We start from the raw sequence: 8,572 nt of genomic DNA, 5'->3' as shown, positions 1-8,572 counted from the left end.
TTACCTGTGAACCATCAACTACTCTTGTATCATTTTTATACCATTCTCACCACTCCAAGACAATTGTAAATTACCCCAAAGACAGATCCAAATGTTCATTTCAGTTCATACTCCATTCCTTTAGAGTTTACCTATTTAAAACCCCTAAAATGGACTTATAACCTTCCTAAATTCACTAGTCAGACTCTTCCTCTATTCCTTATATGTTTTTATCAACTCAAGGCACCAATAAGTCCCAAATAACCCATAACTAGACTTGCAAATGACAGATTTCATACTCCAACACTAACTCATCAAATGGCCTCTCAAAACCTCAATTTCAACTATTAAAACTCAAAAGACTTCAACTCATTACTTCACAATCTTTAAAATGTACATTCCAATCATCAATACAACATATCTACATGCAAATCATCATCACAATATCATCCAAAATGCATCACACCAGAATTTCATTGTTAAATGACCAAATACACAATTTAGTTGAACTAGCACTAGTCTAAAAACAGAAATCACCATTTAATCAAGTTAACATACATAAGAACACTAAACCTACATCACAAACATAAATTAAAGATAAACCTCTAGCTTCCCTTACCTTACATCGAAGATACAAAGCTCTAAGAACGTACACACTAGGAACTCTAGAAACACCTACAAATCACTAAATTATGATAGGAAAGAGTCTTTGGGACCACATACTTACAAAGAGTCAAGAGGTAAACACATATGATACATGCGAAAGGAATTTCTTATGAAAGATGATAAACAAATGATTAAAAGAAAAAGGGGTAGAAAGTTACTTGCTCTAAATCTAGAATTGATCAGTTAGAAATAAAGATTATTCCGTTGTGATCTCATAGGAACTTCCTAATTTTCAAACAGATGATGATCCTGGAATAAGATAATCTAGAGAGAAGATAGAGAGCTCTAGAAGAGTGTTACTAGAGAGATGGTACATTTTAAAATAATGAAACTCATTTATAACAAAACTATTTATAATAAAACCATTTAATATTAAAATAACTGAGTCTCACTATTTTTAGACTACCACCACTTCTAAAATACCATTTTCTAGGGTTTTACAATCATCATAAAGAAAAAGAAAAAGGCACGGTATGCTAGTATGCAAAAGAAACATAATAAAACAATTTAATCATGTCATATACCAGTTCAAAATTAATAAAGTACCAAAACTAATATTAAACACATATAAGGGTTGACTCTAGACTCAATTATCCGAATACATGTCTTTGATAACTATAGGACTTCGATGTAGGTGTGCACTTGTTGTAGTATTTATATTCTAGAAAGTTATAAACACAGACATTATCACCATATTACTCACAAGATTAGTCTCATTCATGCCTATAACTAAAATCAAAAGTTAGAACCTTTTTATATTATAAAAAATAAGCTATAAAAGAACTACGTGGATTGCGTAATTTTTTATGCTTTATTATGTGAAGAAATATATAACTAATGTAAATAAACATTTTCATCAATTTAAAAGAAAATAATTAAGATTCATTTCATATTATTAGATTGAGGAGATAAAAAAATATGTTTAAAATTATTTAAAAAATAAATAATTAAAAATTAGTTTATATTATTAAATTTAGGAGATAAAATAAAAAATTTTAAAAATATTAATTTGCACGTTCAATCTAACATAGATAAAGTAGGATATTAATATATATTTTTTTTCATAACTTTTCTCTTAAATCATATGTAACTTTCTTATTTCGATTTCATTTAGTTTTTATGGTTCCATAATTGTACAGTAATATATAACTATGAAACACAATATTAAAATTTGATTTTCAAAAAATATATATAATATTAATATAGTTATTTATATTAATAACTATAAAAATATATGTTCACACCAAAAAAAGAGAACTATAAGAGTTTTTTAAAAAGAAAGAAATTCCTATAAAAAAAACACTTATTTTGTTGAAGAAATTGGTAAGATAATTTTGATGAACTCACTGTTAAAATAAATATTATTGATTCTTAAGTTTAAAATATAGACGGATACTAAAAAATCTTAGATAAAAGAAAAAAAAACTATTGAGAAAAAGTTTTAAATATAATATATGTTTTTAAATAATAAAACTAGTTTATAAAAATTATATTTATATTTTATTATTTTAATTTTAAAATAATCAAATCTAACTATTCTACTTACATTATGAATTCTAAAACACTATTTTCTATATAGTTGGGAAAATATTAATGAATGTTTTGGACTATATATTTATATTCATATTCTGATATCTAATTATTTTGAAGGATAATTTTTACTAGTAACTCGAGAAAAATAAAATATTAACTGAAAGAGAAGATGAGAACGTAGAATCACACCATTTAATCAAATTTTACGTTTGTGTGTTGAAATTTAAATGGAAGAAGTGCAGAATCTCTTATACTTTCACAATTTTTTTTTATCTATCTATTGTTTGAAAACTTCGCTATAAAAATCTTCATTCTTTGACGCGAAATATAACTTGAGTTATTGAAAAAGAAAACTTCGCTATAAAAATCTTCTTGTTTTCTCAGACTTTTTACTCTTTTCTTTTCATCATTTCATCATGTCATCTTTAACCAAGACAATGAAGGTTTATGTGGCAGCCGCGATCACAGTATTTGTTGTGATTATCCTTGGTTTAGTCAATATAAATAATTATAAAGATATCAAAGACAACGAAGAATTCAACTTCTATGTGAGTAACGCCACCGTGCTCAACTTCTCCTACAACACCACCACCACCACCTTCACTTACAACCTTGGTCTTTTCGTCATCATCCCCGAAAGGTTCGAATTCCTTAAATATGTCAAGGCAACAGCCTCGTACCTAAATCATACATTTGCTTCGAAACCAGATGAAACCTTGGTCCAAGGTTTCACCGGACTTAGGATGCGCTTCAACGGTGAGTATGTCGTGCCTTTCACTAAAGATCAACTTTTGACATTAAACAATAACCAAATAGCTGGGCTTTACAACATCACTATCAGAATATGGCCATCGGTAACATACCCGGACTACATCAAAGCACGAATTATGAAGAAACTTGTTCTATGTGACATACAATTTCCTCTTCAATCTAGGGTTTTATGTGGTTCGACCAATCATGAGTAAGAAGAGTTGAGAAAAGCGATCATTATTACACTTTATTTTTATTATTTTTATTTGATTCATGGAATAAAGACTTGTATTTATTTACATGTTTTGGAGTTTTTTTTAATGTAAATTATTTACCATTAACGTGCAATGTAAAGGAATTATCTTTCTTGGTTTTTGGTAGAAGAGGAAGGAAATCACAGAGTATGTTAATGCATTTAATTGTTTATAAATGATACCCAGTTTTAAGTTAGGATTTGAGATTTTGTGAAGATAAGCTATTATGAGTATGAAATGTAAGGTTAATTAGGGTATGATTAGGGTTGTATCAGATTTTTTCAACGTTGATTGAGATTTCTTTATTCAATGGTAATTTGTTAGGATTAGGTTTGTATCATATATCAAATTTAGTAATTATATTTTGCAAATAATCTCTAGCAGTTTTCTTTAACTAATATGTTTCGAGAAAATTACCATATAAAAAATTAAGAACTTGTTTTTCATAATAATTTGTTACATCCGGTAACAAATGGAGGAGAGAAAGGGGGAAAAGAACCTAACAAATGCAGAGAAAGAGAAAAGAACGCTATTATGAATAAAACTTGAAGCATTGTTTTTGCAAAAATATCTATTTTAGAATTACTATTTAATGAAATATTATATTATAATAAAATATTTTTTATATATAGTATAAGATGATTGTAGAAGTGAGAAAAAGTCAAAATATATATATAAAGTCTTATATTAACTTTTTAGTTTTGAGTATAATATATTTTGTAAAGTTTTTTTTATCTTTTTACATATCAAATCATAACTTTGAACCATTATACTTTTAAATAGAAAAAAAGGCATCATAATTATTAATTATAATTTAAAATGTTATGTTTATCATAATCACTGTCATATTACTTGTCTCTTATATTTGTAATATATATAGATATTAAATATATGGTGGGATCTAATGTGTTTACAAATTTAAATAATAAAAAATCAGCTATAAAAGAATTGTGTAGACAGGGTAATTTTTTATGTTTTATTTTGAATAGAAATATCCAAGTAATGTAAATAGGCAATTTCATCTATTTAAAAAAAATAATTAAAATTAGTTTATATTATTAGATTTAGGAGATAAAATAAATATGTTTAAAATTATTTAAACAAATAAATAATTAACAATCAGTTTATGTTACTAGATTTAGGATGTAAAAAGAATATTTTTAAAACTATATTAATTTGCACGTTGAATTAAAAATAGATAGAGTAGGGTATTAATATTTTTTAATGGTTCAAAAATAAAGAACATTTCTCTTTTAGAGAGTTTTTCAGTGACTTATTTATTTTCATTTAATTTTTGTACCAAATAGTCAATGTAATAGGAAAAATAATAATGAATATTTTGGATTTTTTTTTCTATTCACATTCTGTTATCTAATCACCCTGAAAGTTAATTTTATTACTCACTCAAGACAGACAAACAAATTCACTGAAAGAGGTGTTAAAGTGGAACCATAAAATTTAATCAATTTGTATAGTTTGTGTGTATGATTTTAAATGGAAGAATTGTGCAATCTTTTATACTTTTTCAAACTCTTTTTTTTTTCATAGTTTGAAAACATAGCTAATAAAAATTGTCATTTTTTAAGATACAATATAACTGAGTTATTGAAAAAAATATATATATTCAATGTTTTTTTTGTTAATTTAATGACAAAAACATGCTTTAATCATACTACCAATGATAAAAAAAAATATTATTTAAGTCTTAAATGCTTTTAGTTAAAACAATATGAGTAGTTACTAGTGATTAAAAAATCAAGTATTATTAACATAACTACTCTTAATTAAACTACTGATATTCTTTGTATTAACCATTATTCTTGTATAAGATTCAAGTATACTCTAGAATTTAACCACTTTTGGCTCAAATACAAATGTTTGAAAGGAAATTATTTAAAAGATTACGGAAACTGCTTATTAGAAAGAAAGATTATATCTAACAACAAATACAAAGATAGGGATGGAAAAGCGATTCTTTGCCTTCTAGCTAAATTGATGTTATTAATTCACTAACATGCCTTTCTTATAATTAAAAACTGAAATAAATAGTAGTTTAAACTATTAATTCCTTGTATTATATTATTTGAAAGGTTTAAATATGCAACTCTCTCAAGTGTGACTTTCTTATTTTCTTTTTATTTAATTTTTCATGTCCCACATGTATCATCTCACATACTTTATCTTAATATGTGACTTTCTTATTTTCTTTTCATTTAATTTTTCTGGTCTCACATGTATCATCTCATTAATAGTATATAACTATTAAATAAAATATTAAAATTTTATAATACACAATATATAATAAAAAAAATATAATATTAATATACTTATCCATGTTAATAACTATAAAATATACGTTCACACTAAAAGAAAATTATAAGAGTTTTTTTAAAAGGAAAGAAACTCATATACAACAAACTAGATAAAACCAAACAATCATTTTTCTGCATTCTCACCTTTCAATAAAGACATATCATCACCTAACTCGCTTTTTTCTCACACCGTGAAGTGATCATTGTAACATCTCATTTTAATAGTATAAACTACTAAAATAAGACGTACATATATGAGAACTTACAAGGAACTAGAGACTACTAGAGCAAGAGACCCTATCTTTGACGAACCAAAGACTGTCTATCATGTTGCTTGTCTCTCTCAACCAAATGCTGAACCAATTAAAAAGATGTCTCCCTAAGCTCACATTATTTAGGTGATCATTGCAAAAGAGAAAATAAAACATAAATAGATAACACAAAAGCAAAGGTAAGCTAGTAGTAAAACAGTCCATCAATATACAATAAAATTCTATTATACATGATATTACACACATAATAAACATATCTCATAATTATATCACAACCTTAGACTTGACTCATTTGGATATTGTATGAATGTCGAACTATTGGTAGTTTGTGCACTTCTAATGGTAATACAACTGGCTGAAACCAAGCTACCATTCAAGGTTAGTCCACTTCAGTTGCTTATGGCTATGATCAAAGCCTATAGACGAAAACCTCCCGCTACGTGAGAATGAATGATTATTAAGAGTGTCGGAATAGACCACTAGTTCAAAGTTCCATACATTCATACAACAATAACACAGACACCACCATGAAACTTCTCCACAAGTCATGGAATTACGTTCATCAATACCATACACATAATCAACCACATGTTCGTCATCATCATAACCCTCTCATTGTTATATATATATATATATATATATATATATATATATATATATATATATATATATATATACACTTCATTCACACATGGCATACTATCACATTAAACCTCAAAGCATTCATCACAGAATCATCAACAATGCATCAAGAAATCACAACACAGCATAAAACCAATGAACCAAGACCTGAGATCTGGCGCTCAAGCGCCCAGGGTGTAGTGCTCAACGCCCTAGGTGTTGTTTCCTGGCGCTCAATGCCCCAAGGCTGGCGATCAGTGCCCTAGCCTTTGGAAACTGGCACCTAGCACCCTGAAGGGGCGCTCAGGCGCTGTCAGCAAACTTATACTCTTTTTGGATGACTTCACACACTTTCCCCACAATTTTGAATGGTTTCTAGGATCTTCTAAACACCCTGAAACATCTGATATCTGATTCCTAACTCCAAATGACTACCTTAAACTAACTTACTACCTTAAACCATACCAAACTCAATTCTATCACTTGCAAAACCCAATTTCTGCAAATAATAGCTTAAACAAGTTAGAATGGACTTAATAACAACCTACCAATCATCACAATTAACCTAGAACACCTGATTCAAAATATCACTTGTCAAAACCCCTAAATTTAGCCTAAAAAGTTAAACTTTACCTGTGAACCATCAACTACTCTTGTATCATTTTTATACCATTCTCACCACTCCAAGACAATTGTAAATTACCCCAAAGACAGATCCAAATGTTCATTTCAGTTCATACTCCATTCCTTTAGATTTTACCTATTTAAAACCCCTAAAATGGACTTATAACCTTCCTAAATTCACTAGTCAGACTCTTCCTCTATTCCTTATATGTTTTTATCAACTCTAGGCACCAATAAGTCCCAAATAACCCATAACTAGACTTGCAAATGACAGATTTCATACTCCAACACTAACTCATCAAATGGCCTATCAAAACCTCAATTTCAACTATTAAAACTCAAAAGACTTCAACTCATTACTTCACAATCTTTAAAATGTACATTCCAATCATCAATACAACATATCTACATGCAAATCATCATCACAATATCATCCAAAATGCATCACACCAGAATTTCATTGTTAAATGACCAAATACACAATTTAGTTGAACTAGCACTAGTCTAAAAACAGAAATCACCATTTAATCAAGTTAACATACATAAGAACACTAAACCTACATCACAAACATCAATTAAAGATAAACCTCTAGCTTCCCTTACCTTACATCGAAGATACAAAGCTCTAAGAACGTACACACAAGGAACTCTAGAAACACCTACAAATCACTAAATTATGATAGGAAAGAGTCTTTGGGACCACATACTTACAAAGAGTCAAGAGGTAAACACATATGATACATGCGAAAGGAATTTCTTATGAAAGATGATAAACAAATGATTAAAAGAAAAAGGGGTAGAAAGTTACTTGCTCTAAATCTAGAATTGATCAGTTAGAAATAAAGATTATTCCGTTGTGATCTCATAGGAACTTCCTAATTTTCAAACAGATGATGATCCTGGAATAAGATAATCTAGAGAGAAGATAGAGAGCTCTAGAAGAGTGTTACTAGAGAGATGGTACACTTTAAAATAATGAAACTCATTTATAACAAAACTATTTATAATAAAACCATTTAATATTAAAATAACTGAGTCTCACTATTTTTAGACTACCACCACTTCTAAAATACCATTTTCTAGGGTTTTACAATCATCATAAAGAAAAAGAAAAAGAAAACATAAAAGAAAAAGGCAGGGTATGCTAGTATGCAAAAGAAACATAATAAGACAATTTAATCATGTCATATACCAGTTCAAAATTAATAAAGTACCAAAACTAATATTAAACACACATAAGGGTTGACTGTAGACTCTCTTATCCGAATACATGTCTTTGATAACTGTAGGACTTCGATGTAGGTGTGCACTTATTGTAGTATTTATATTCTAGAAAGTTATAAACACAGACATTATCATCATACTACTCACAAGGTTAGTCTCATTCATGCCTATAACTAAAATCAAAAGTTAGAACCTTCTTATATTATAAAAAAGAAGCTATAAAAGAACTATGTGGATTGCGTAATTTTTTATGCTTTATTATGTGAAGAAATATATAACTAATGTAAATAAACATTTTCATCAATTTAAAAGAAAATAATTAAGAATTCATTTCATA

The sequence above is a fragment of the Vigna angularis genome, chromosome 9 (genome assembly GCF_016808095.1).
Source record: "Vigna angularis cultivar LongXiaoDou No.4 chromosome 9, ASM1680809v1, whole genome shotgun sequence".
NCBI classification, from domain to species: domain Eukaryota; kingdom Viridiplantae; phylum Streptophyta; class Magnoliopsida; order Fabales; family Fabaceae; genus Vigna; species Vigna angularis.
Note: the sequence above shows the minus strand (reverse complement) of the source record.